General features: G+C 49.6%; 1 protein-coding gene and 1 long non-coding RNA gene across 22 annotated transcripts in view; one reads left to right on the top strand and one right to left on the bottom strand.

Annotated features, from left to right (window-relative positions):
• The window catches only part of LOC140394234 (uncharacterized), a 33,156-nt gene extending 6,929 nt beyond the window's left edge, over positions 1-26,227 (top strand). Inside the window, exons 2-3 of the long non-coding RNA XR_011935834.1 lie at positions 23,876-23,996; positions 25,643-26,227. This is a non-coding gene — a long non-coding RNA (uncharacterized lncRNA). The remainder of the gene's footprint in view (positions 1-23,875; positions 23,997-25,642) is intronic.
• The window catches only part of rbfox1 (RNA binding fox-1 homolog 1), a 2,508,969-nt gene that overhangs the window by 183,833 nt on the left and 2,297,262 nt on the right, over positions 1-27,874 (bottom strand). The window lies entirely within an intron of this gene.

Here is a 27,874-nt window from a genome sequence, read left to right as displayed (position 1 = left end):
CTTAAGATCTGGGATAAAGCAAATAATATATTTATTTTGCATTTTGTAGATTTAGCAACCAGATTTAGTCAATCAACGATTCTACGAAGTAAAGAAAAGAGAGTAATTCTGGATCAAATCTTGGAAAAATGGATAGGGACAGGAATGGGTCCACCGGCAAAGTTCCTTACGGACAATGGGGGAGAATTTGCTAATGATGAGTTTAGGGATATGTGTGAAAACATGAATATCAGAGTTATGAATACGGCTGCAGAAAGCCCATTTAGTAATGGTGTCTGTGAAAGAAATCATGCTGTCATCGATGACATGCTTCGGAAAATTTTGGCAGATCGACCAAATTGCAGGCTAAATTCAGCTTTAGCATGGGCAGCACATGCAAAGAATTCATTGCAGGTGGTTGGGGGTTATAGTCCTTATCAATTAGTGTTTGGTAGAAATCCTAAAATTCCGTCCATTTTGGATGACCAGCCTCCAGCTTGGGAGGGGACTACAATTAGTTCTGGTTTTGCTGAACATTTAAATGGATTACATAGCAGTCGAAAAGCTTTTTTGGAAGCAGAAGTCTCTGAAAGAATTCGCAGAGCTTTAAGACATAACGTACGGCCATCAGATGCCGTTTTTCAGCAAGGAGGCATGGTATACTATAAGAGAGATAATTCTAATGAATGGAAAGGCCCAGGGAAGATCATAGGCATAGATGGCAAAACAATTATTTTGCAACATGGTAATCAAACTGTTAGGGTACATTCATCAAGGATAATGGGTACAGATTACAAATTTTCAAATTTAGACAGAGCAGACAGACATGACGAAAACCAGAGTCATCTGGTACGCATGTGTTACAGAATTATGAGGACCAATTAATTGATATAGACAGGGTTTCTGTGGAGGAACACAACACTTCTGGTGAATTAAAACAGGCCATTTTTCCGAAAGGGCAATTGCCAAAAGTTGGTACAAAAGTGATATACTTGCCTGAAGGGTCTAGTCAATGGAAGGATGCAACTGTTAGTGGTAGGGCAGGGAAGGCCACTGGAAAGTATAAACATTGGTTGAATGTACAGCATTCAGGAGAAGGAGTCAAGACAATGGATTGGGAAAACAAAGTTCAAAAATGGAGGGCACAGAATCGCAGTGCCAGTTCAGATAGTACATCGGATAGTGAACAGGTCTGCAGGAAAAGGTCAAGAACTATTGAAAGGACATCCCACAGCAGTAGGGAAAGATCAAGCAGTAGCAGTACAGAACGAGATACCAGGCGGGTGAGGGGACGTAGTTTGTCAAGATCTCGGAACATGAGTAAGTTATTAAAGAAGCTAAACAGCAGAATTGCATAGTTAGAGTGAATTTGGGGTATACACGGAAGTACCGGATAGGGGACAAAGAGCTCTATCCCACAGATGGATTTGCACGGAAAAGGTTCTTCCGGATGGAACTTATAAGGCAAAGGCCAGGCTTGTGGCAAGGGGATTTGAAGAAAACTTAGAAGATCAGGATTTAAGTGTAGATTCACCGACAGCAGGAAAGGTTATTTTAAAGATCTTCTTGGCTCTATTCGCCACAAAGGCATGGGGATGCAAATCTATAGATATAAAAGCTGCCTTTTTGCAGGGGCATCAGCTCCAGAGAGACATTTTTCTCTGTCCTCCTAAATAAGCAGCTAACACAGAAGGGGTACTCTGGAAGTTGAACAAATGTGTATATGGATTAAATGATGCATCTAGAGTCTGGTATTTTTCGGTAAGGTCAGTTTTGTTAAAGTTAGGCTGTTGCCAGTTGAAAGCAGATCATGCAATGTTTTACTGGCACTATAAAGGAAATCCTTCTGGCATTTTTATGATGCATGTCGATGATTTTTTGGTGGGTGGGACTAGTGATTTTGAAGCTATTGTAATCTCTGGTTTGAGGAAAGAATTCAGGGTTGGAAGTCAGGCTTCCGGTGCCTTTAAATATATTGGACTGGAAATTGTACAGGCTAAATTAGGGGCAACTTTACGTCAGCAATCTTATTTGGACAGCATCACCCCAATAGCAATTAGTCGTGGCCGAATTTCAGAAAAAGACGCAATGGTTTCAAAGATAGAAAAAGAGCAACTACGAAGTTTAATTGGGCAACTGAACTGGTTAGGTAGACAGACGAGACCGGACGTGAGTTTTGATGTCTTAGAGTTGAGTACAAAAATGAATGATCCCAAAGTGAAAGACATAATAAGAGCAAATAAAGCGTTGGCCAAACTAAAAATGCAGGAGTGTGTTTTGAAGTTCCCGGTTTTAGGTGACCTTAAGCACTTGAAACTCATAGTTTATAGAGATGCGTCCTATGCAAATTTATGTGATGGAGTTTCAAGCGCAGGAGGTTTTATAATTTTCCTTCTGGGGAACAATGGTAAATGTTGCCCACTTTTGTGGGAAACAAAGAAAATAAGGAGAGTGGTATAAAGCACTTTGGCTGCTGAGACGTTAAGCCTTGTAGAGGCGGTAGATATGGCTTTTTATATAAGTATGATATTGACAGAAATTTTGGGATTAAGGGATTTGGGTAATATATCTATTAACTGTCCCATTGACAATAAATCCCTGTGGGAAAATGTGCACTCTACAAAAAGTGTCAATGAAAAGAGGTTACGGATAGACATCGCAAATTTGAAGCAAGTGTTGGACAGAGGGGAAATAACAAAAATTAAATGGATCGACAGGAACTATCAACTGTCAGACTGTTTTACGAAAAGAGGGGCGAGTTCACAGAAACTTTTGGATATTGTTTCTGTGACTGTTTTTTTTCTTTCTCGTCCAAACAAAAAAAAAGAAAAGGGGGGACATCATGTGTGTGTTTTTGAGTTTCTTGAAAATTTGTTTTCACCTAATTATTTTTTTTCTCCAAGGAAGGGGAGACTGTTAAGTAATGGGTTAAGAGACATTGCAATTAGTTGTCTCATTTATGTTAAGTATCCATTAATTGACACTGATATGTAAAGGGGCTTCAGGTGGCCTCTGTCACGTGGTGTGGTGTTAAAAGTTTTGTGCAGAGGCTGTGGAAGTGAAATAAATGGTGTTTGGTGAAAAGGAACAAGAACTTTTGACTCTTCATTTCACAGCAACTAAAATGTCTAACACAGATAGCCATAGAGGGAAATGTTGGGGGTCCAGTCATGAGAACCTTGATACAGTGCCATAAGAAGTTCAATTACCTCACACGAATGGTCAAGGTCATCCAACTAACTGTAGCAATGAGCCTCACACATTGCTGAGTGCACTGCACCCCCATCATCAATCTCTATCAATCACAGCACCTATCTAACATGCATATAATAACTTCACCTCTGCTTCAGAGACTGAGCTTTTCTGCAAACATCACTCCATCACAGCTTGCACACAACACCAGCTATTCAATCAGAGAACATCAGCCAAACAGGTGCCACCATACTCACTATCATACTTGCTTCACTCTTGCAGAATCAGGAGGAACAGGAACTAACCAGAGAGGGACCATCATGTCTTTCTGACTTTTGTGACCAATGCAGCACGTTGGCACAGTGGTTAGCACTGCTGCCTCACAGTGCCAGGGACCCGGGTTCAATTCCAGCCTTGGATGACTGTCTGTGTAGAGTCTGTACGTTCTCCCCGTGTCTGCGTGGATTTCTTCTGGGTGCTCCGGTTTCCTCTCACAGTCCAAATATGTGTAGGTTAGGTGAATTGATCATGATAACTTGCCCCTTGGTGTCCAGGGATGTGCAGGTTAGGTGTTGGGACTGCAGGCATGGGTGGAGTGCTCGTTCAAGGCATTGGTGCAGACTCAATGGACCGAATGGTACCTCCTTCTGTGGGGGCTCTATGGTTCTATAATCAACAACGCAGTGATGTACTGGACATTATTTTAGCAGCTATTGCTGAGGCTGTGGCTAGTGGCAGAGCCAAAACCATCGCCGATTATGATATCCTCAGACCTATTCCTCCTCACCTTCACGTTCCACTTCCCTCTCATCCAACACACTTTTCTGTTTTACAGGCTGAAGGTGGAGTAAGCATGCCTCTTTTACTAACCCCCCCCCCCCACCCCCCGCCCACCTCATCACAGCCTTACCCTTGTGCCTTTTACCATTCAGATACCCAAAAGCTGCAATGTAGCCAGGCAGTGAAGGAACAACAAGAAGAGATTGATGGTGAAGACACAGCATCATTCTGTTTCACACTTTGAGAGACCAGTTCAGATAATGAAACTGCTTATGTCTTAAAGGATAGATAGGAAGCAAGACCTGCTTCTGGTTAGACATTAGTCACGAGTGTACGATAGCCAGGGTAGAAGGCAAGGAGAGCCCACATGGCAGTTTATCAGAGTGCAAAGTCACAAATGAGTTCTGTTGCAGAGAACTCAGATGAGATCCTGGATGGGACAGGTTACTGAAGAATGTTGATGAAATGATTTGACAAACCATGCCATAAATCTTGCGATCTATGTCAAGGGAAGTGAAACATTCTGACACTAACTTTGCACTGAGCCTTGTCCATCTTATTCAGCATGGAAATGTTGGCCAACCCCATTCAGTACACGTGTGAATCCAATCACGATGTATTGTCTGATAGCTGATGTCACAGCATCCATTGTAGCACAAGCAACCTCTGCCAAGACACTGCAGTGGGAGCTCAGATTGCTGTCATTTACGGTTAGCTTGTTGCCATGCAAGCAGAGATTGCAGCCATCATGGCTTTGGGTATCAGTGTTCAAAGAAGCTTGCAGGATGTCACAGCCGTTTAGCAATGTGTCCTCCAAATGATGAGTCGGATCGGTGAGGCATTGCCCTGGGACGTGCCAGAGGCTCCAGGGAACAGAAACCTGCTGTCCTCTGACAGGAAGGCAGCATTCACCATCCCATCCCTTCCATTCCACCAATGCGCCTGTTGTTGCCAGTCAGTCCAGACCGTTGCTGCCTTTTCCGAGATGGTGCAGCCTGAAATTGATGCACTTCTCCACTAAAACCACGCTGCCTACCATTAGAGTAGCACTCATAGGAGCACTAAGACAGGCAAAAGCCAATGGATGTGTGGCACACAGTGAATGCATTCATTTAATTGTGTATCCAACACGACATGATATCCTTTGTCAATTTCATTTGCAATGTTTCTTTTGTAGTCTATTTTAACTTTGCTTTGAGATCAAGAGGCCAATATATTGGGCAATGACTGAGGAAAGATAAAAAGTGCTGCACTGTTCATGAAATGGAAACTGAGGTTGTTACTGATATCACACTCCAATTAAATCTTCACAGATAGCTTGGGGAGAAAGGGACTGTCTAGACCACTATATCCCTTTCTCTTCCTCCTCCTCCTCAGCTCTTCACTTGATAGCTGGTAGCAAGGACAGCTCCCATCGACCTAGAACTCCTTTTTGAACAGCACTTTTGATTTAGCTAAAGCATATGAACTGCTGCAGTTCAAGAAGGGAGCTCAACACCATCTTCCCAAGGGCAATTAAGATGAGCAATAAATGCAGGCGTGGTTCGAGATACCTACATCCAATGAGTAATTTCCTCAAATATTGTTGGTAGTTGAGTGAAGGCGTGTTGGTGAATTGAGGAGTAGTTGAGGCTCGTGGCTCAGGTATAATGATATGCCATTTGAAGTTGAATTCATTCATCTTTCCAACTCGTGTGAGGTTCTTGCGGCACCACCTCCAGTTTCTGGACTACTTTGCCCATTATGGCTCTGTTCCAATTACCTTCTCAGAGCTTATCTGAAGAGCTCCCTTTGAATGAGGAGTCACACACACCCCTCCTTCACCAAGGCTGCTAGTGCTGCATTTATGAATGTTGGAACAGGCACTCTGTCCTGTTGTGACATCAATCAGTATTCTTCCTGCTCAGAATATCTTCCTCAGCCACTTCCAGCACCTGCTCCAACCCGAAAGCATCTGTCCCCTTAAGCAACTGTCTTTAAGTGGCATACACAAGCTTTAAGTGGTGCTAGCCCTACACAAACTTGAACTCAACCATTCAACAGCATTTTAAACTCTGGCCTGCACACAGCTCTCATGCAAATCAGTGGGTAGCACAAAGTCTGTGTGTTGCTTGTTTTGCAATGGACAGGTATGGGTTAATCACACGTTGCAATGCGCACACCTCTTTTTGGGGACTATCGAATTTTACCTCTTCCGTCACTAAACTCTACATCTTATCCAATTCTTGATCAAAGAGTCATGCTATTCCCTGAAACAGCACAGCTAAACTTTTCAGTTCAAGAGTATTTCCAGTTGGTCTCCCATGTCTTGGCTGCAGATAACAAAAGTTGTCTCATGGAGCTGTATTATATTGTTTTAGCAGTACAGAGTTCATGCAATGTTCACAATGCCACTACAGAAAGATGTATTCCTCTAGCGTTCTACTACGCCATGTAGAACTAAATAGTTCCTGCCCTCAATCCTTTCTCGGTCCCAACACAAAACCTTTCACTTTCAGCTGGTCGCTGCAAGTTCCAATTAACCACAGAGTTCTTCCCCGAGCTTCCAGGCCTACAGCTCAACTTTTGCTTTGATTTCTGACTATTCAACTGAATATAACTGGACCACAGCTGCAGCCTTCTGTTGCACATGTCGTGAAGACTTTTATTCTTAGTTCTCCCTCTTACTTTAATTTCTGAAAACTTTCAAATTTCAGAGTAAGATGATGAATTTAGTGTAGCGAAGTTGCTGTGACTTGCAGATTTGTTTCTTGCAGCGTTTCTACTTCCTCTTCACTTGGTGCACTTCTGACATTGTTATGTGTGCACCTTTCTTATTTGTTTTCCCGAAACAGCAATCAGAATCTCGAGGTCCTGGTTGTGCTTTGCAGCATTGCTAATTGGGTGCGGAGGTTTCAAGAAGTGCCTCTTGAGAGATCGGTGAGTGCGCTGTCAGTGATTTTGTTTTTGTGTCCATTACATCTAATGGAAAGGAAATCACTTACTGCACCCCGGTGATTTTCCAAGGTGTATTCCCGACAAGTGGTGCTCTCCACGAGCAGAATTGAATTGTGAACCACTCCTTACATTTACGAACAGAAGCTCTACTTGTACAAGAACATTTGTTTCCTTCATTACTGCACCCCAGTGCTTATATTGATCATTGCTATATAAATATAGATACAGATGGTTGCCCAGCACCAAATAGATGGTACTCCACTCTGTATTCTATATCTAAGCAAAGCTATTAACTGATTCAGCATAGCAAAATCCTATAGAAATGAGGATGAAGTGTTTCCATCTCAGTGGCATTCTCGGCAACAGTAAAATCCACACTTTAACTGTATTGTTTTATAAGCAAGTCCCACATCACTAGGTTTCACGGGCGGGATTCTCCGCTAGCCAACCCCAATATCGCGGCAGCCGCCGGTTAGACACCAAATCGCGATTCTCTGTCACTTCAAAAATGGCGTCAATGCGCTGCACACCACGTGTACTTTACATGCTGTTTGCATATCATTAGTGGGCCCACCCACGATTCTCCGCCTCCGATGGGCTGAGTTCCCAATGGCGCGCTCCACGTTTGCTTTCAAAAATCATGAACCTGGCATGGTGGCTGCTGGGAGAGAGGGCGTTTGAACAATGTCCAACATCGCCATACTTCTCTGACAGTCGTTCCCCTGGTGAGGGGCTTCTGCCAGGGCCGGGCGGAATAGTGGGGGGTGGCCAGGGGGTGGGCTGTGGGGTCGGGTGGACGGGTATGCAACACCATTATCTCAGCCGGCGAGGCAGCCAAGCAGCTGCGCACACTGCTAACAGCCCACGGTATACCTGGTGCCCTGGGTCGTATAGGTGACCCCCCACTCTGGCCCCAGTCGGCCCATCAGATGTATGGGTGATCCAGCACAACCTGTCCCATCTTTTTGGCTTTGATAAGTGTATGAGTACGGAGTGAAGGGCGGGATTCTCTGCCGGCGTGATTCTCCATTTTGCCGGCAGCCCGGGGGTTTCCCGATGGTGTGGGGCTGCCCCACAATGGGAAACCCCACTGACCGGCCGGCATAACGGAGAATCCCGCCGGCGAGTCGGGGCTGAAATGTGGCGTGGCGGGGTGGAGAATCCCACTCCCAATGTTTATGTACGGTTACAGCCTGTCAGCCCTGCGAGTGTCAATCACGGACCCGGCGAATCCCGCACCGTTTTCACGGGAATCGATGGTGTTCCACGCGGCACTGGTGCTCGCCCCTCACCTGATTTTTCTGTCGTAAAGATCCATGGATTCTCCATTGGTGTCAACGCTTTGGGCTGGATTCTCCGATTGCCAATGCCGAAATCGCATTCGGCAATTGGCCGGAGAATCCCTTTAGACGCCGAAATCGGGGGCGGCGCCGTTTTTTGGATGCTCCATCCCCTCCAAAATGACGTTATAGGGGAGTATGCCACTCGCCGTTGGGACGGCTTCAGGACGTCACATGAAGGCCCTCCTCTGATGCTCCGCCCCGATGGGTCGACTTCCCGACACCGTGGATCACTTGTGGGCTGAGGTTTTGTCAACCTCGCGTGGCGGCTGTGGACTGTGTCCAGCTCCGCCACAGTCGGGGGGGGGGGGTTGGGGGGAGGGGGGGGCTGTTCCGCTGGCCGGGGGGGTTTCGGCAGGCGCTGGGGGACTGGTGGGGGGTGGTCCGGGGGTGGTGAGGGTGGTTACAGGGAGGGGCACTATCTGCCAGATTTTGTGCTATTCACTCAACCTATCTTTGTCTTTTTGTAGCCTCCTTATGTACTCTTTGTGGTGTCAGAAAATTTAGCAACCATACACATAGTCCTTTCACCCAAGACATTTATATCAATCAGAAAAAGTTGAGATCCCAGCAATTAACTCTCTAACACACCCATTCATCACATCCTGCCAATCTTTCAAAGACCCATTTAGGCCAACTCTCTGTTTCTTGTGAGCTACCCAATCTTCAATCCATGCCAATGTGTTACCCCCCTCTAAACCATGAGCTTTTAGTTTCTGCAATAACCTTTGATGTGACACCTTATCAAATTCCTTCTGGAAATCTAAGTACGGTACATCCACTCATTCCCCTTTACCACAGAACATGTGACTCCTTCAAAGAACTCCAATAAATTGGTTAAACATGAAATCATGGCCTTTCACAAAACCATGTTGACTGCATGATTGTCTTGAATTTTTCCAAATGCCCTGCTATAATATATTTAAGAATGGCTTCTAACATTTTCCATATGACAGATGTTAGCCCAACTGGCCTACAGTTTCCTGCTTTCTGTCTCCCTCCCTTTTTGAATAATTTTGCTATCTTCCAACCTAACAGAAACTTTCCCGAACGTCGGGAATTTTGGAAAATTAAAACCAATGCATCAACTCTCATTAGTCACTCATTTCAAGGTCTTGGGGTGAGGTCCTTCCAGACTCTGGGATTTGTCAGCCTGCAAACCCAACAATTTGCTCCATACCACTTCCCTGGAGATGGTAATTTTCCTGAGTTCCTCTCCCCCTTCCAATTCCTGATTTGCAGCTATTTTTAGGATGTTACTGGTGTCTTTTATGGTCAAGATAGATGCAAAATACCTGCTTAATTCATCTGCTAAAACCCTTCCTTCCATTACCAATTCCGCAGATGCACTTTCTATAGAACTGTAGAATTTATACAGATACAGACATGTACGTCATGAATTTGGAGGACTTCTCTGTACTGCTCATATGCCAACGATAACACAGCTCACTTAGCTGCTGATCATTATTTGAAATATTCTATAGACTTGAACGTTTACAAAGCAGGATTTTTTTAATGTGAAGTACTGGTTTACAGGGATTTCTGCTGAGGGCGTAATTGCCAAATGGACCCAGAGTGCGCTGGACACTGCACGGATTTGTTGAGGTGAAGTTACACTCAATTTCATTAGTTTACCCCCTAATCCATGAATTAGTGCAATCAAGCAGCGCTGTGGAAAATATTTGATTTATGACTGGAACACAACACCCCGCCGGTATCAAAGAGAAGTGGGATTGCCAGGAATTAAGTCATTCTTTAACTGACAGACTGGTCTTACTTTTCAGTTGGCTTGAAGTGACCGGCACATAAGACCTGTGAGCTGCAATTAATTGAAGCTACACAGGTGTGTTCTGCTCTGTTGTGATTGACTGAATTCCAACTAATGTAAAGTGAGTTTAAAGAAATTTAGGGTAACTACCACTGCAACAGGAGAAATAGATTTTGGTCAGGCTTCAATTGACTACTCGTCATCGCGGGTACAGGTGATTAATGCTGAATTCACCTGACCACAGGTCCTTGTGTACTTGAGAATTTGGATGCAATGTGACAAACACCCTCATCTCATGCAATTTGAAGAAACTCCTGACCTGGGAATGTGGGCATTTTGTGGGCAGAGGCACCAGTGGGTGGATGGATTTTGATGCAGCCTCAAAGATATTCCAGCACACACGTGGTCACTCACTTTGGTTTAGAATTCTATCGTCTCGAACACTATTTCATTCAATTCTGCCCAGATCGCACTGATATCATGTGGCACCACAAAAGATAATTTAGTCAGGCAAGAAGAGTTTGCCAGATGTCCTACTGACAAATATATTTTCCTATTAAATGTAACAGAGAATCCAGAAATGCAATTTAATTTACTTTATGCTTATTGAAATGGCTATCAAATAATATTACAAAAAGTATAATGAATCTGGTTTCATTGGTAGATGGAGAAAATATAATCTTATTACTGTATGGCTATGCTCAGTGATTCAACTTTAAAGTTCAATTAGGACCTATAAAACATTTCTCTATATATTACAGTGCAATAAGAATTTAAATTATTGTAAGGGCATTTATTTTAGAATACTATAATTTCAAAATAAAAGGATGATGTTGTTTCAAACTTTAGTCAATTGTTTGAGGATTAACTGAAGTTCTAGAAGGAAATTTCAATCAGAGCCAACTAGGTGGTTGTCATGCTCAGTGAAAACATGTCCTATTCATGACTTTAGAAATGGACTGCATTCAGTAAATAATGGCCCAGAACTGTCCTCTCTTTGAAAGTGGACACAGACTGCTAAGATGGCTGCCAGATGTCAGGTAACCTTTGCAATTTCTGCCTCAGGTCTCTGGAAAGTTCTTCAATAACCTTGAATGAACAAACCAAGATGAAATCCATCTGTAGGATTTACACAAGCTATTGTTTGTAGTTTACCCGAAATTCAAAATCTCTAGACCCATATACCCCCATCTCCCAGCTCTGCACTTAACAAAAGGCAGCTGCAGAAACCGATGTGAATGGCCATCATCTATCTCCATTGAGTAGCAATGGCAACAGGCTTCCAAATCATTGTGAGCAGACAACTGCAGTTCACCATGTGACTGAAACCAGCTTCAGATCACAAATGCTTTTATCCAAAGAACCAGAAAGAAACTAGTTTGTCTTCAAATAACACAGCAAGAAAAGGCAGCTGCTGAAAAAGGCAGAAAGATCTTTTTTAAACTTGGAGCCTGTCATTGTTTGAAAGGTCCCCCAGCCATTCCTTTTCAAATATCCACCAGTACAGAAATTTGACCTCCTGATAAGGAAAACAATCAAGGCTAACTTTATATCTTGTTGGACATCCATCGCCGTGAGGAATTCTTGCAATAATCCTAATATATTACTCCAGCTATTGAAATCACTGAGGTTATCTTTCAGGAGTGGAAACAGCTTCACCAATGCCTGCAATAGAACATAGAACATTACAGCGCAGTACAGGCCCTTCAGCCCTTCACATTGCGCCGACCTGTGAAACCACTCTAAAGCCCACCTACACTATTCCCTTATCATCCATATGTTTATCCAATGACAACTTAAATGCCCTTAATGTTGGTGAGTCCACTACTGTTGCAGGCAGGGCATTCCACGCCCTTACTACTCTCTGAGTAAAGAACCTACTGACATCTGTCCTATATCTATCTCCCCTCAATTTAAAACTATGTACCCTCGTGCTAGCCATCACCATACAAAGAAAAAGGGTCTCACTGTCCACCCTATCTAATTCTCTGATCATCTTGTATGCCTCAATTAAGTCACCTCTTAACCTTCTTCTCTCTAACGAAAACAGCCTTAAGTCCCTCAGCCTTTCCTCATAAGATCTTCCCTCCACACCAGGCAACATCCTGGTAAATCTCCTCTGCACCCTTTCCAATACTTCCACATCCTTCCTATAATGCGGCGACCAGAACTGCACGCAATACTCCAAATGCTGCCGCACCAGTGTTTTATACAGCTGCAACATGACCTCATGGCTCCGAAACCCAAACCCTCTACCAATAAAAGCTAACACACCGTACGCCTTCTTAACAACCCTTTCAACCTGGGTGGAAACTTTCAGGGATCTATGTACATGGTCACCGAGATCTCACTGCTCATCCACACTGCCAAGAATCTTACCATTAGCCCAGTACTCTGTATTCCTGTTACTCCTTCCAAAATGAATCACCTCACAGTTTTCTGCATTAAACTCCATTTGCCACCTCTCAGCCCAGTTCTGCAGCTTATCCTACGCTTGAAATTGCTTTTCCTACAGTGTGAACTATGAGCTATTCCTTTGCTTACAACTTGTAAAAGTGCACTCTCCTCTTGAACTCTATCTTTCTCGAGTGTGTATGTGTGAATTGAGTGAGTGACATATACTTTCAGTGTGTATGCGTGAATAAATAACTCCCTTCATATAAACCAACCAAATCTTGCTGCTGATAACTTCAAAATTGGCCACATATTTAGGGATCAAGACACATGCACACCTTACTTCCAAAAAATTATGATTATGAACGGTAAGGGAAAGGATACAAGGATTTCAGTTCTCTCCTGAGCTGCCGGCCAATTTTCCAAAAGAAGCTAGTATGGGATCTTACACTCTGACTCTTGATATTACCAGTATTCTACCTCATCAACTGGCTCTGCAGATTACTAGTGTGAAGCTTCATCCATCGGCTCCTCACATTACCAATGTGAAGCCTCATCCACTGGCTCCTCACATTACCAGTGTGCAGCCTCTTCTACTGGCTCAACACATTACCAGTATGCAGCCCTGTCCACTGTCTCTGAGCATTAACAGAGTGCAGTCTCAAACACTGGGTCTGAGGATTATCACTGTGCAACCCAATCCACTGGCTGTTCATATTTCCAGTGTGCAGACTCATCCACAGGCTCTACACATTAAGAGTGTGCGGCCTCATCCAGTGGTTCTGCACATTACCAGTATGCAATCTCATCACTGGCTCGGCACTTTTCCACTGTGTGGACTCATCCAATGGATCTATACATTACCAGGGTGAAGACTCATTCATTGGCTCTGCACATTACCAGTATGCAGCCTCATTCAGTGGCTGGATACATTACCCGTGTGCAGCCTCATCAACTGGCTCTGCACATTACCAATATGCAGTCTCACCACTGGCTCTGCACATTACTAGCGTGCAGCATCATCCACTGGCTCTGAGCATTACCACTGTGCAACCTAATCCACTCGCTCTACACATTACCAGTGTGCAGCCGCATCCACTGGTTCTACACATTACCAATGTGCAGCGCCACCCCCTGGCTCTGCATATTAACAGTGTGCAACTTCTTCCAGTTTCTGCTTAGAGTGGCCACCCACTATATCCCATCAATACCACCTTTAAAATTGATACTGGCGCCGCTGTTAACATAACAGATGGTGATCTCGACTGGCCAATGATCCTTCATCCATGAGACATCAAATTACAAAATTCTGGCAGCATAGACATTCCAAGTGAAAGCAGGATTATTTCTCCCCTATGCTACAAGGGCCAGTAGATCATTGATTTTCTCTATTTCTCCACACTCAACGTATATCCTTATTGAGGAACAATGTTGGCATATTTCTAGGAATCCGAGAAATAAACAGTTAATGCCCACGATTTGAATGACTCACTGCCTTCCATGCAACAATTTATTTAAAATGAGTAGAACTTCAGCCTTCAGAAGCTGAGGACGTCTACACAATCAGCAGCAAGTTCCTTTTTTTCACAAAGGTGCCATCCACTAGACCCCAGGCGGAGATTGAAGTTATGAATCTCTCAGTTCTTCATGATGTAAGGCCAGAGCTGGCAGATACAGAAGACACTGCAGCAGATAGTGGCCGTCCCCTGTAGGTCTGCTGGATTTGAATTGGCTTTTTCAAGAAGAAAGTGATGAGAAAGAATCCCTTGTAACACTGTGTAGTATGGTGGAGGTAGAGGTCCTAGAGGATGATCCATCTTTCCCATTGATGGATGCATCTTATTAAGTCTCTGTTATCTTTTTAGGGGAGTAAGTTGTATTTTCATGCCTGAGCAGCATTTAGATATTAGTTCCTCTGAACCTGCCGATGTATTGCCTAGCTTACTTTGCCTTGTCCATGAAGAATCTTCCGCATGCTTTCCCTGAGTCCATGTCAGAGTCCATAGGGGGTCACATACAGGGTTAGAGAGCTGGTACCTTCCAGGTACCTTCCAGGGATGAAAGCTAACTTGCATCAACACTTCATTGCCAGCTGAAAGTTTTCTTCCCTCTAGACCTGGACATCGACAAAAAAGTGGCAGTAGAATATTTTGCACATCTGAAGCAATCTATCTCTGAGTTAATCGTCTACAGGGACTTTGTCTCATTGTGGAAGATGGTGCTGTCTTGTCCCCATATTCGCAGCAATTCTTCCCATTGCCCAGAGTGGAATAACCTGATATAGAGAGAAGTGTGGCTCTCTTACCATAGCCGACAGAAAGTACACAGTCCTTCCGCAATATCATTTGGAAATTATTTCTTCTTTTGCTCTTGCAGCTCTACAGGACTTTTTTTCATTTTTACCTTCATTGTCTAAGTTCACTGACATCTTGGATCTTCAATGTCTTCAATACTCCAGAGAAGGATGTGGCTATGACAGTCTTTCTTGGAGTTGAAATTCATTCCTCTTTCTGTAAAGGATGGCTGACCTCTTCTGCGCAGTGTTGACCACTACTGCCACCACTTCCCAAGTGAAGTATTGAGGTTGCTGGACATCCTGTGGCCAGATCGGAGGTAGACGGCAACACAGCAAGCCTCCAAAATGCAATCCAATGACGAGGCACCAAAATCTTCTTGGCTTTCGGGGCCATGTCTTCGCTGGAGCAGTCCTGGGCTGCAAGCATTGTGAACTGTGCGCGCAGCTGGAGTTTAGGAATGGGACCCGGAGCAAGGAAACAGTGACATAACGGCATGGTGGGAAATTGAGAGGTTGCCTGCCAGTGAGACAGCTGACTCCTGTGGTTGCTTAATTAATCAGTTACAATGCAGAAGATAAGGCGCAAAATCCACTGTTGTGGCCCAAGGGAAATATGTTTTCTCACGCACGCTACCGCGCTTAGGGCTATCCTGGGATGAGTGCAATTCTGGGACGATTCCACCCATAGGGTGACACCTTCTAGTCCCGCCAGCAGCGGGCATCATTCCTTGTGGGGTGGCAAATTTTGGAGAACGACAAAATGTCAATTAACTTTTGGCTACTCTCCAAATTTTCCCATCCCATTCGAGGAACTGGAAAGCCTGGCCATGGTTCCAAATTGTTTTTGGAACATCATGCCAAGGGCAACATGGGTACTCTATAACTGTTTAAGAAGTAATACAGTCTGTCTACTAACCAAGTACCAAGCACCGAGTCCACAGATAGGAGGATGATCTCAGAACACTTTCTGCAGCCCACTCTCCACCCTGATGACGTTCTGGTTTTTCTGTTCACCAGCTGTACGACTGATCTCAGGTTTCCCCTTCTATCCCCAGCCCATGCCCGGCCCAAAATATTGTTACTTTGGGGTCACAGGTCTCCAGTTGTAGGCAGAAGGCTAATGAATATATGCAACTCAGGGTCACAGGATGGTTAGGACCCCAATGTTAATTCATTTTCATTTCATTTCATTGGTTCACACCTGGTTTTCACTCAGGTTGGCAAGGTCGCAAGGAAACTCTGTAACCCAATTAGTTGCAACTTGATTCGTGTGGTAGATCTTATCTGAAGAAACTACTGCCTCAATTTATTGAGTTGGATTGTGGATTTCATTATTTTGGCTGCACTCTGTCGGGAGAGGAGCACCAACAGCAAGGGCGTGCTGAGGAAAACATTGTAAATGACCTGCAGGGAAGTCAGCAACAGAGGGTGCATTCTTGCACAAGGCCTTATCTCCATTGTACATCCACATGTCCAAGCAGAGGGTAAACATCCTTGACCTGTCTGAGGAGTGCGTCAGGACACTCAGTTGTCAGGGCAGGTGGACGGGGACCTCTGCAATCTCCTCAAAGAGGATTTCCTGCTTGCTGGATTCAGCGGCCGTGCCATGCTAGGGGCAGTGAGAATGACCACCACTTTCGCTTTTGCATCTCGAAATACTTTCATGCAGTTGCACAAGATATATTGATGGTGACCAATGCATTATTAGCAGTTAGACAAAGTGTAGTGTTCTGGCTTTCTACAAGGTTGCTTTAAATTGCGTTAAGTAACTCACCTCCTGACTCCGCAAAGCCTGTCCACCATTTACAAGGCACAAGTCAGGGGTGTGATGTAATGCTTTCCACTTGCCCAGATGAGTGCTGTTCCATCATCACTCAAGAAGCTCAAGACAATCCAAGACAGAGCAACCCAGTTCATTGGTACCCCATCCACCACCTCTAACATTCATTCCCTCCACCACCGACACACAGTGGCAGCAGTGTGTGCCATCTACAAGATGCATTGCAGTAACTCACCACGGGTCCTTTGGTCGTACCTCCCAAACCTGCGGTCTCCGCCACCTGGAATGACAAGGGCAGTAGGTACATGGGGACACCACCACCTGCAAGTTCCCCTCCAAGCCACACACCATGATTCCTGGAACCCCCTCCCTAGCAGCACTGTGGGTGTACCTAAACCTCAGCGACTTCAGCGGTTCAAGAAGGCAGCTCACCACCACCTTTGCAAGGGCAATAATAACACTGGGCTAGCCAGCTATGCCAACGTCCTGTGAAAAAATGAAAAGATACTGCACACATATAGTCATCAGGGCACGTGCTGATCAGCCGGGAGCCTCTGTCCCCTCTGCATTCCGGCAGAGGTGCAGGGGAGGGACCATGTCTGTACTGACTGAAATTGTAAGAAAGAATGAAATGTGCAGACATTCTGAGAAAGGTACAGAGTTGCCTTGAGTGCCCATCATTCTTCCTTCCTTTGGGCAGTGTCACCTCAACCCTGCAGGGCAGAGTGAAGGAGATCAGTGGTGCCCAAGAAATCCTGATCCGCTCTGTCCATCGCTTTATTTAATGTGAAACAGATGTTGGAGCCCTGAGTGTGCACAGCAGCTGCATGAGCTTGCATGTAACAACATCTGGCAAAGATGACTCTTCCTGTGAGTCTACAATTTGCATGGAAGTGGCCAGAAGCTCCATGGCACAATGTGTGACTGAGAGACCTTACTCCTCATACGGTTGAAGTGGACTTACTCGTCCTCCCTGCCACAGTGAATAAAGTGCCTGGCATGACAGCCAATACCTCACACAGTTACTGCTATGCTTCTGGTAGTCTCACCTGATTGAAGAACTGGAGACGATGGCGCACACTGGCACGTGTCGGGGAGCTTTATGCTGAGGGAAGGAGGGATTATTTCACGGGAGCAGCCCTTGTTTAGAGTGTCGGGAAGGGGGGGGCCGGGCACAGAGTTCCTGATCACAGGAGATGGCCCTGCTCTCTGCTGCTGACCCTGTCCCAGGCACAGGGAGGCCTCCCTGTTTTACTGGACTGTTTTACTGGCGGAATGCCAGCAGCGGTGGGAAGAGGCCCTTAATTAACCTCCTACTGCCTCAGTTGGCACCTGCGGATGAAAGTGGTCCTTCAGCTTTTCGCTGTTGAGAGAATTCCACAATGGGGCGGGATTCTCAGCAAACTGGCGCGATGTCCACTACCCGGCGCCAAAAACGGCGCAGATCACTCCGCAGTCAGGCCCCCCCCAAACATCGCTAATTCTCCGGCCTCGAATGGGCTAGCAGCGGCATGACGCCATTCACGATGGCTCACCCGACGTGACGGTCACGCCACGCGGTGTCATTCACGCCGCATGGCGTGACGGCTCAAAAGATGCGCTGCTCCCCCCACCCGACCAGAAGACCCGACTGGATGGCCGCCCGCCGCGCAGCCCCGAGGTTCCAGGACCGCGACATCGAGGCGCTCCTGGACGCAGTGGAGCAGAAGAGGGAGGCCCAGTACCCCGGACACGGCCGCAGGGTCGCCCCACGCCTCAGCCGGCGTCTGTGGAGGGAGGTGGCAGAGGCCGTCAGCGCTGTGGCTCTGACACCACGGACAGGCACCCAGTGCCACAAGAAGGTGAACGATCTCGTCAGGGCAGCCAGGGTGTGCCCCCCCCCCCCCCGCCCAATATCCATATCCCCCATATCCCCTATATCCCCCCTCCCCATACCTCCCTCCCCCATATCCCTCACATCCGCCCTCCCCCATATCCCCTCCCCCATATCCCTCCTCCCCCATATCCCCCTCCCCCATATCCCCCTCCTCAATATCCTCCCTCCCCCACATCCCCTGATAACCGCCTGCGTGTCTAACCATGCATGCTTCATTGTGTATCGCAGGAGCAAATGTCGAGGCACCCATCCCCACAGATGCCGACCACCCACAGGATGCCCCACGGTGACCACGGGAGACGGAGAGACCTGGAGCAACAGGGAGACGACGCCCCTGTCTCGTGTGGGTGCGGCGACGCAGGCGTGTGCCACCCAGCGACGAGGTAGGCAGCCACAGGCCCCCGTCGCAGCCGAGCCATTAAACCACAACCCAGGACAACCCTACCCAGGACACCCCTACCCAGGAGACCTCTACCCAGGAGAGCCCTGCCCAGGACACCCCTACCCAGGAAACCGCAATACAGGACAGTGACACAGAGTGGATGGGTGGAGACGAACCGCCACCCCAAAGTACCATGGACTCAGAGTCGGACGATGCGCACGACACAACGCCACTGCTGTCTCCAACACCCTCCGCCATCGCAGAGACACTCACCTCGGTTGGGCACTTTAGTGATGAGGCGTCTGGTACACTCACTGGTGCGCACAACACAGCCGTCCCGGTACAGCAGGTGGAGGTAGGATCAGCAGAGGGGCCGGGAGGTCGGAGAGCAGCCCGGCGCAAGCAAACATCTGCCGCCCAGATGGATCCTGGGTTCCTGGCGTTACCACACCCACCCATAGCTCCGATGCAACCACCGAACCTGGGACAAGCGAAGAGGGTGACGACCAGCTTGCAGCGGCTGCAGTCGCAGGTGGAGGAGTGCACCCGCGTCCAGGAGCTGGCAGTGGTGCCGGTCATGCTTGCCACCCAGGCCGACACCGCACGGGTGGCGTCCGTGGTGGAGGTAATGGGTGCGACGGTGTCAGACATGGGGAGCAGTTTGCAAGGCCTGGGGCTTTCCGTGAAGGCGGTGTGTGTGGCCCAGGATATGGCTGCCCTCTCACAGGAAGCCATGAGCCAGACCCAGCGGCAGATGGCAGAGGCGCTCAACGCTGTGGCCCTGTCTCAGCAGGCCATCACTGCGGGCATCGGCGACATTGCCCATGTGTTAGCAGGCGTCGCACAGTCACAGACAGGGATGGGCAACTCCCTGAGTTCCATGGCTGCAAACCTGCAGACCCCTGTCGATACCAGCACGGGCCTCCAGGACTGGCAGCGCCAGGTGTCAGATGGCCAGTCCGTTCGCATCCCTGACCCATGTAGAGGCCTGGGGGCCATCGGGCACCCCGAGAGAGGAGGAGGTGCTGGGGCCCGTCCCGGGTCCCCGTGTAGGGGATGTCCCGGTACACCGCGACACCTCGGACTCACCCCCTTCCGTCCCAGGTGCATTGTGTGGGCAACAGGCAGGACAGGCTGGCAGCTCGCCATCCCAGTCGCCCGGGCCACAGCCTGGCCCATCTAGGCCAGGATGCCCCAGGAAACGGCCGCCAAAGGTTTCCCGAGTCAGAGGGCAGGAATCGCAGGAGTCCACCTCCAGTTCTGCTGCACCGTCTGGGGAACCACCTAGGCGTAGTAAAAGGGCCCGTAAGGCCAAACAATTTGACACTGAGTAAGTTGGCATGGGTGCAGGGCACAGATGAGTTTTTGGGGCTAGGGCACGTGTATGCACTGTTTTTGTTATTAAAATCAATTTTACACCTACAGAAGCTGCCTTTGTGCTCTGTCCGAAGCATGCGGGGGTGTCATGTACGTTGAGCGCCAGTGTGTGTGTGAGGGGTGGTCTTACATCAGCCTCAGGTGTCTTCCCCCTGGGCCTCCCTCACCATCCCCCCGGGCAGAGGACGGGACCGTGCGCTGCAGTGTCACAGCCGCATGAAGGGATGGCCCTGGTGGATGGTGGTACTATGGCCATGGGTCAGACAGCGTCCAACGATGTGGAGCCAGGAGCTCATCGCAGAGCGGGTTGTCATCATCCTCCATGGCCTGCAATAGACACTCTTTCACCGGCGACTATGTGATCCCGGCCTGTTGTGCCGCAGGTGGATCTGCAATGGAGGGGTGGTGTGCATGCGGGTCGGGTGGGTGTGGTTGGGGGGGGGGGGTGAGGGTGCTGGGTGGGTGGGAATTTGAGGGTGTTTGGGTGTTGCCATGGTGTGCGGTATGTGGCCATACTCGTCGATTCCACGCCCCCTAGTCAGTGAAGCGGGCGGCTATCAGCCTGTCCCGTGCCCGCTGGCTCAGCTGGTAACGTTGGACAGCCACCCGCCCATGTCTAGCCCGTCTGCCCTGACCATTGCCCCCATCCCCCTCATCTGAGGAGGACTGCGCCTCTTCCTGCTGCTCCTTCACTCCGCCCTCCTCTGCCTGTGGCACATCGCCCCTGTGCTGGGCTATGTTGTGCAGGACGCAGCACACCACAATGATGCGGCCGACCCTATCTGACAGATACTGGAGGGCGCCCCCAGAGAGGTCCAGGCACCTGAAACGCATTTTGAGCACGCCAAAGCACCTCTCTATCATTCCCCTTGTCACGACATGGGCATCATTGTAGCTGTTCTCCGCAACATTCTGTGGCCTCCGGATAGGCGGCATCAGCCACGACCGCAACGGGTAACCCCTGTCGTCCAGCAATCAGCCCCTCAGCCGGGGGTGGCATCCCTCGTACATGCCGTGGATGTAAGACCGCGACAACACGTATGAGTCATGTACACTTCCCAGGTACCGGGCGCAGATGTACAGGATAATCATGCGGTGATCGCAGACCACCTGGATTGTTCATGGAATAGGTCCCCTTCCTATTGGTGAACACGGCCCTGTTATCTGCAGGTGGCCGCACGGCGACATGCATCCCATCGATCGCACCCTGGACCATGGGAAACCCGGCCACGGCAGAGAAGCCCACGGCCCAGGCAGCCTGGCTGGCCCGGTCCACAGGGAAACGGATGTAGCGGTGCGCAATGGCATATAGGGAGTCTGTCACTGCCTGGATGCACCGGTGCACCGATGTCTGCGAGATGCCGGAAAGGTCCCCACCTGGCGCCTGGAATGACCCCATGGCATAAAGGTTCAGGGCCACCGTAACCTTGACGGACACGGGGAGAGGGTGTCCCCCCCCCCAGTGCCACGCGGTGCCAGGTGTGCCAGCAGGTGGCAGATGTGTGCCACGGTTTCCCGGCTCATCCGGAGTCTCCTCCTGCATTCCTGGTCCATGAGGTCCTGGTATGACTGCCGGGGCCGATACACACGGGGCCTCCTCGGGTGCCTCCGTTGTCGTGGCGCCGCGACATCCTGCTCCCCCTCCTCGTGTTCCTCCTCCACTACGTGCTCCTCCTCCTCGTCCTGTCGGGCGGGTGTCCCTCCAGCCTGGGCGGCTTCCGCCTGCCCCTCTGCAGCAGCCTGCGCCGCCTCTCTGGCACGCTCCTCCTCCTCCTCCAGGGCAACATGGAGAATAGCGGCTGCCGCCACGGTGGCCAACATCACTGGCTGATCAGAAAACATGACGGCCTGCGGGGGAGGGGAGGGAACGCGACATGTCATCATTGCCCGTACCCTCCTCTCCCCAGCCAGATAGCATGGACTGCATGGGCGCGACTGTTGGAGGATGGCACCTGGCCAGGCAGACAAACGCCCTTACCTTCGCACCCCCCGTTCCCGGCACTCACCCCCCCCCCGTCCCCGGAACTCACCCCCCCGTCCCCGGCACTCACCCCCCCATCCCCGGCACTCACCCCCCCGTCCCCGGCACTCACCCCCCCGTCCCCGGCACTCACCCCCCCCCGTCCCCGGCACTCACCCCCCACCCCACCCCCCGCCTGTCCCCAGCACTCACCCCCCCCACCCCCCCCGTCCGTCCCCGGCACTCACCCTCCCGTCCCCCTCGCCGGCACTCCTCCCCATCCCCCTCCCCGGCACACGACCCCACCGTCCCCGGCACTCACCGCCCCCCCCGTCCGTGGCACTCACCCCGCCTCCGGCCCCGGCCCCGGCACTCACCCCCTCCCGTCCCCCCGGCACTCACCCTCCGCCTCCCTTGCCGGCACTCCTCCCCCCCCTCGCCGGCACTCCTCCTCCCCCCCCCACGGCACTCCCCCCCGCCCCCCCGGCACTCAGACCGCCCCCGTCCCCGTCCCCGGCACTCAACCCCTCCCGTCCCTGGCACCCACCCTCCGTCCCCCTCGCCGGCACTCCTCCCCCGGCACTCACCCCCCCCGCCCCCCCCCCCCCCCCCCCCCCACCGACCCGGCACTCAGCCCGCCCCCCCCCCCCCCCCGTCCCCGTCCCCGGCACTCACCCCGTCCCCGGCACTCACCCCACCCGTCCCGGCACTCCCGTCCCCGTCACCCCCCCCACCGTCCCCGGCACTCACCGCCCCCCCGTCCGTGGCACTCACCCACCCCCCCCGCCTCCCCCCGTCCCCGGCACTCACCCCCCCCCGGCCCCGGCCCCGGCACTCACCCCCTCCCGTCCCCGGCACTCAACCCCCCCCCTTCCCCTCGCCGGCACTCCTCCCTCTCCTGCAGCCACCCCCAGACCGTGACCTACCTCCACGCTGGACGCCGTCAACCATCAGCACTGGTTGACGCCGTTCAAAAGGTGTTTTGATTTACGCTGACGGGACCCGTGGTTCCGTCGGCTGGACTTCGGCCCATCCGGCTGGGAGAATATGGGCAGCCCCGGAGTCCATTGTCTCGCTCCCGCCCCTGCCATTCTCCGAGGCGGGCAGCGCGATTGGCGGCGCGCCGACGTTTCACCATTTGGAGAATTCGGCGGGGGTGGGATTTACGCCGCCCCCCCCAGCGATTCTCCGACCTGGTGGGGGGGTCGGAGAATCGCGCCCCATGGTGTTCACTCCTTCCACTAATACCTTTTATCAACTCTCACAGGCACAGGTGGGCAATTTGTCTTCAATTTTCAAACCCACCCTTGAAGTAAATTTATAACTTCTCTAAAGATTTGTAATTCCCACAATGCAGGATAAGGCACTTGCTCCAGTGATAATGGGGTCTGTTTTACCTCAGCACCGAATTTAAATGGCCCAGCTAAACTGGAGTTTCCCCACACATGAGATAAATTTTCCGTCCCCATTCCACCCTTCCTAACCCCTCACCCAGGTGAAAATAGGATCTGTTGAATATGGGGGCAGGGTTTCTGGACCCAGGCCCCACCTGTCATTTTTAAAAGTTCACGGAGTTTCCAAAACTTGGTGAAAATCCAGCCCAATGTAAGCTGAACTTTCTGCAAAAATTCACTGCACTCACTAATGTCATTCAGGGAGGGAATCTAACATCTGCACTATGGTTTGGTCTCCATGCAACTGGACCCACAATAAATTATGTAACCTATAATGAATGGCCTCTGAAGTGCTTTAGCAAATCACTCACTTATTTAAAAAGAAGCTCCCAAATTTACTCCATGTCTGTTTTGCCACAGGTCAAAGAGAATGTTACGCTCGTGCTTCCTCAACATTTTTCTGTTATGATCCGATTTAATGCTGCGAATTTGGATTGACCCCTGAGTGGGGGATATGAGAGATGTTGAGTGGTGGAAGAAGGTGAGTTCTTAGCTGAGGGAGGGGCGCGGTGCTGAGGTAAAGGAAAACAGGAGAGTAACCTTTCAATATTTCATTGCTAACATTCACACAAACGTTAAAAGGGCGAGATAGGGCAGCATGGTGGCGCTGTGGATTAGCACTGCGGCCTCACGGCACTGAGGTCCCAGATTCGATCCTGGCTCTGGGTCACTGTCCGTGTGGAGTTTGCACATTCTCCCCAACGGTGTGGGTTTCGCCCCCACAACCCAAAAATGTGCAGGCTAGGTGGATTGTCCACGCTAAATTGCCCCTTAATTGGAAAAAATGAATTGGGTACTCTAAATTTATAAAAATAAAGGGCGAGATAATCGGTTGTTCACGCTGGCGGGATCTTCCAGTGTACCCCCACTACCGGATTCAATGGGACCAGAAGCTCCCTCTGCCGGCCAACTGTGGGCTTCCTACCATAGGTTAGGTGGATTGGCCATGATAAATTGCCCTTAGTGTTCAAAATTGCCCTTAGTGTTGGGTGGGGTTGCTGGGTTATGGGGATAGGGTGGAGGTGTTGACCTTGGGTAGAGTGCTCTTTCCAAAAGCCGGTACAGACTCGATGGGCCGAATAGCCTCATTCTGCACTGTAAATTCTATGAAATTCTATGAAATTGCCGAGAAACATACTACAGGGCGGTCACAGAATTGCAACTTAAATAAACAAATATGTATATTTTGAAGTTCAGACTATTTTGTGAAAATGTCACCTTACTCACTGAGCCTAATGAGACACAAATTCTGCACACTGACTCTTTCAAACGAGCTAAGTCGAAGCAATAATTACACCTCTGGAAAACGGCTTACCATAAATGAAACACGAGCTGGAAGCATCCCTAATGATTTGTTAAAGAAGGTTCTGGCAGCCACATTGAGTGGGCTGAGAATGAGCAGTTTTTAAGCAGAGCCCGATATGCCTGGGAATGTGATCTACATTGAAGATCTCAAGGCCTGAGGTTGATTGGGATTCAGAGCAAAAAAACAAAATCAGGTAGGCTCAAGGCAGACGGTGAAGCTGCCCATGCGAAGCTCATTCAATCCCTGATCCCCTCCCCTTCCCTGCCAATGAACTGGACGAAAACAAAGAGTGCAGCTACCATGGGATCTCGGATCCAGTCCCATGGCTTTCCCGTCAATCTCCACTGTACAGTTGCCATTACGCCCACAGAGCTCACAACCCCAAAATCTCATCCTGGGCAATGACCCACTCATATTACACCATTCCCCAGCAGAGGGAGTTACACACAAGTTTCCTGTGTCAGTTCATTTGCACATGAACAGCTGGCATAATCGGCACATAAAGTGAATACAAGAAACTGGAGTACAATAATGGATTACTTGTTTAAAAGCACTCTTCAGACTCCAGATCATTTTGACTGTTAGACAATAGGCAGGCAGAGTCGACCAGTCAGTTCGATAGATTACAGACTTAAAATCGACTTAACTCAGGCAAACTAAGTCTCAAGGGCGGGAGCCCGGGTAGCTGTTATTCACATTATTCCCACTCCCTCAGGACTATAAAAATAATACAACACTTACCTTTGGCTTGCTACTTCAGTTCCATTGCCAGTTCTGACCTAAAATGACAATCTGATTTCTATTTATATCATCGTGATTAGGTAGAATTCCGAACGGACTACAGAAGATACAAAATGGATGCCACCTGATATAAAATGGACTCTGTCAATGTTCTTGGCCCTATGTTATTATCAGTGTCTGCTGCTGAAGTAGTAAAGCTTTGTGCAAAACAATTGATCCACAACCAGATGCATCCGGAGAGACAGTGAGCCGTTGGCAACCTTTGCCCAATGTCTGTATTCTTAGCTACTTGTAACTGACAAAGGGGCCCCAAATTAAGGAACTAGCAAGGAATGAGGAAGGGCATGTTCAACGTGGCTGGACTATTGGCCCCATGACTTTATGTAACCGTTATCTATGTAATTAATTGATCGGGTACGGCAAACTGCCAATTAGAGGCTATAGGAGCTAACTTGTAGCCATTTATGGCATTGAAGCTGCATGTTATGAATTGTGACACAAACAGAATTGATTGGGTATATGTAAATGCGAATGCAAACTAATGCCGCTTTCCTTCTGTATATTAACCCAGTGCGACCTCAGCTCAGGCGAGAAAAGGTGCTGCACAGACCGTGGGGGTCAAAAGCCTTTTCTCTCAGAGCTCTGAAAATTAATAAATTGCTTCTTTACACACTCAAAGGTCTATTCGTGAATATTTTCACTGACAACAGAATCATAGAACCCCTACAGTGCAGAAGGAGGCCATTTAGCCCAGAGAGTTTGCACCCATCCTCCGAAAGAGCACCCTACCTAGGCCCACTCCCCTACCCTGGGCAGGGGTTCTCCCAGCCCCGCGGCAAGCCAGAGAATACCCGCAACTGCGCCACGCCGGCACGCGATACTCTGCAGAGCGGAGAATCGGTACCATTGGCGGAGAATTGGCACGTTTGGCGTAGCGCCGGTCACATGCCGCTCTACGTGGCTGGGCTGCCGATTGTCTGGCCCAGATGGGCCGAGCGGCCGCTCTAAAAAGACAGAGTCCCACCGGCGCCATCCACACCTGGTCGCAGCCAGTGGGAACTCTGCATGCTGAGTCAAGGGGTGAACTGTGGGGGGGCTCCGACCCCGGGGGGGGGGCCTCCGATGGGGCCTGGCCTGCGATCGGGGCCCACCGATCGGCGGGTCGGCCTCTCGCTCCCCGGGCCTATTTTCTTTTTTCTTACGCTCCGGCCCCTGAACTCCCGCGCCATGTTGCGTCGGGGCCAGCGCGCTGAGGAAGGCCACCGCGCATGCGCAGGTTGGCGCTGGTGCCACAGCGCATATCCTCATTGACGCTGGCGCCACTGCGCATGCGCAGATCCCGCGGCGCAGAGTGCGCGCCGGAATGGGAGGCGTGAACCACTCCAGCGCCTTGCTGGCCCCCTATAGGGTCCAGAATCGGTACTCCCAGCGGCCCGTTCACACCGTCGTGAAACGCGACTGCGTTTCCGACAGCGTGGACACTCTGCTGCCGAATGGGAGAATCTCGCCCCTGATCCCTGTAACCCCACCTAACCGTGGGACACTAAGGGCCAATTTAGCATGGCCTGTCCACCTAACCTGTATGTCTTTGGAGTGTGGGAGGAAACCGGAGCACCCAGAGGAAACACACGCAGACATAGGGGGAATGTGCAAAATCCACGCAGACAGTCACCCAAGGCCGGTATCCAGACAGCAGTGCGAACCACTGTGCCATTGTGTCGTCCTATGGTAACACTCTGATTTCCAGAATACAAGCGGCCCATCACCTTCTTTGGACACTATGTCATAAGCTCCTTTTAAATTGAGAACGGTCTCATCACCATTCTTGACAAGGCACAAAGTGAACCCCATTTTGACACCATTACCCCCACCCCCCACCCCCACCCCACAACCCCAGCCCCGCCACCACTTCTGCCTGCGAATGCAGTCAAAATCAACCTGCCTTCGACACATTCCTGCCAGACTGACAGGTAAGGTTAGAGAGTGTTTTCCCTCCCAATTGGGTGGAATTCTCTCCACACCCCTCTAACCCACGGATGTAATCTATGTTGGTAACGCCTTGCACTAGGCAGACACACAGAGGAGGTGGGAACCTTCAAGTTCCCTTCCAAAATGCAGAAACTATTACACAAGGGTTATTTGGACTATACTTGCACAAGCCTGGCAGAGCAGTAAGATGTGCTGCCTGGCACTGTCACTTACTGCCATCTCCCTAACATGCAGAACTGCAGGAAACCATTTCAGCACTGGCGTACACCCAGGAATCTTGTGTATTTGATTAGCGCAGCTAGTTGAATGAACTCTCAATGACT

The sequence above is a fragment of the Scyliorhinus torazame genome, chromosome 17, assembly GCF_047496885.1.
Source record: "Scyliorhinus torazame isolate Kashiwa2021f chromosome 17, sScyTor2.1, whole genome shotgun sequence".
Taxonomy (NCBI): Eukaryota; Metazoa; Chordata; class Chondrichthyes; order Carcharhiniformes; family Scyliorhinidae; genus Scyliorhinus; species Scyliorhinus torazame.
The sequence above is the reverse complement of the archived record's forward strand: the minus strand, read 5'-3'. Positions and strand labels throughout refer to the sequence as shown.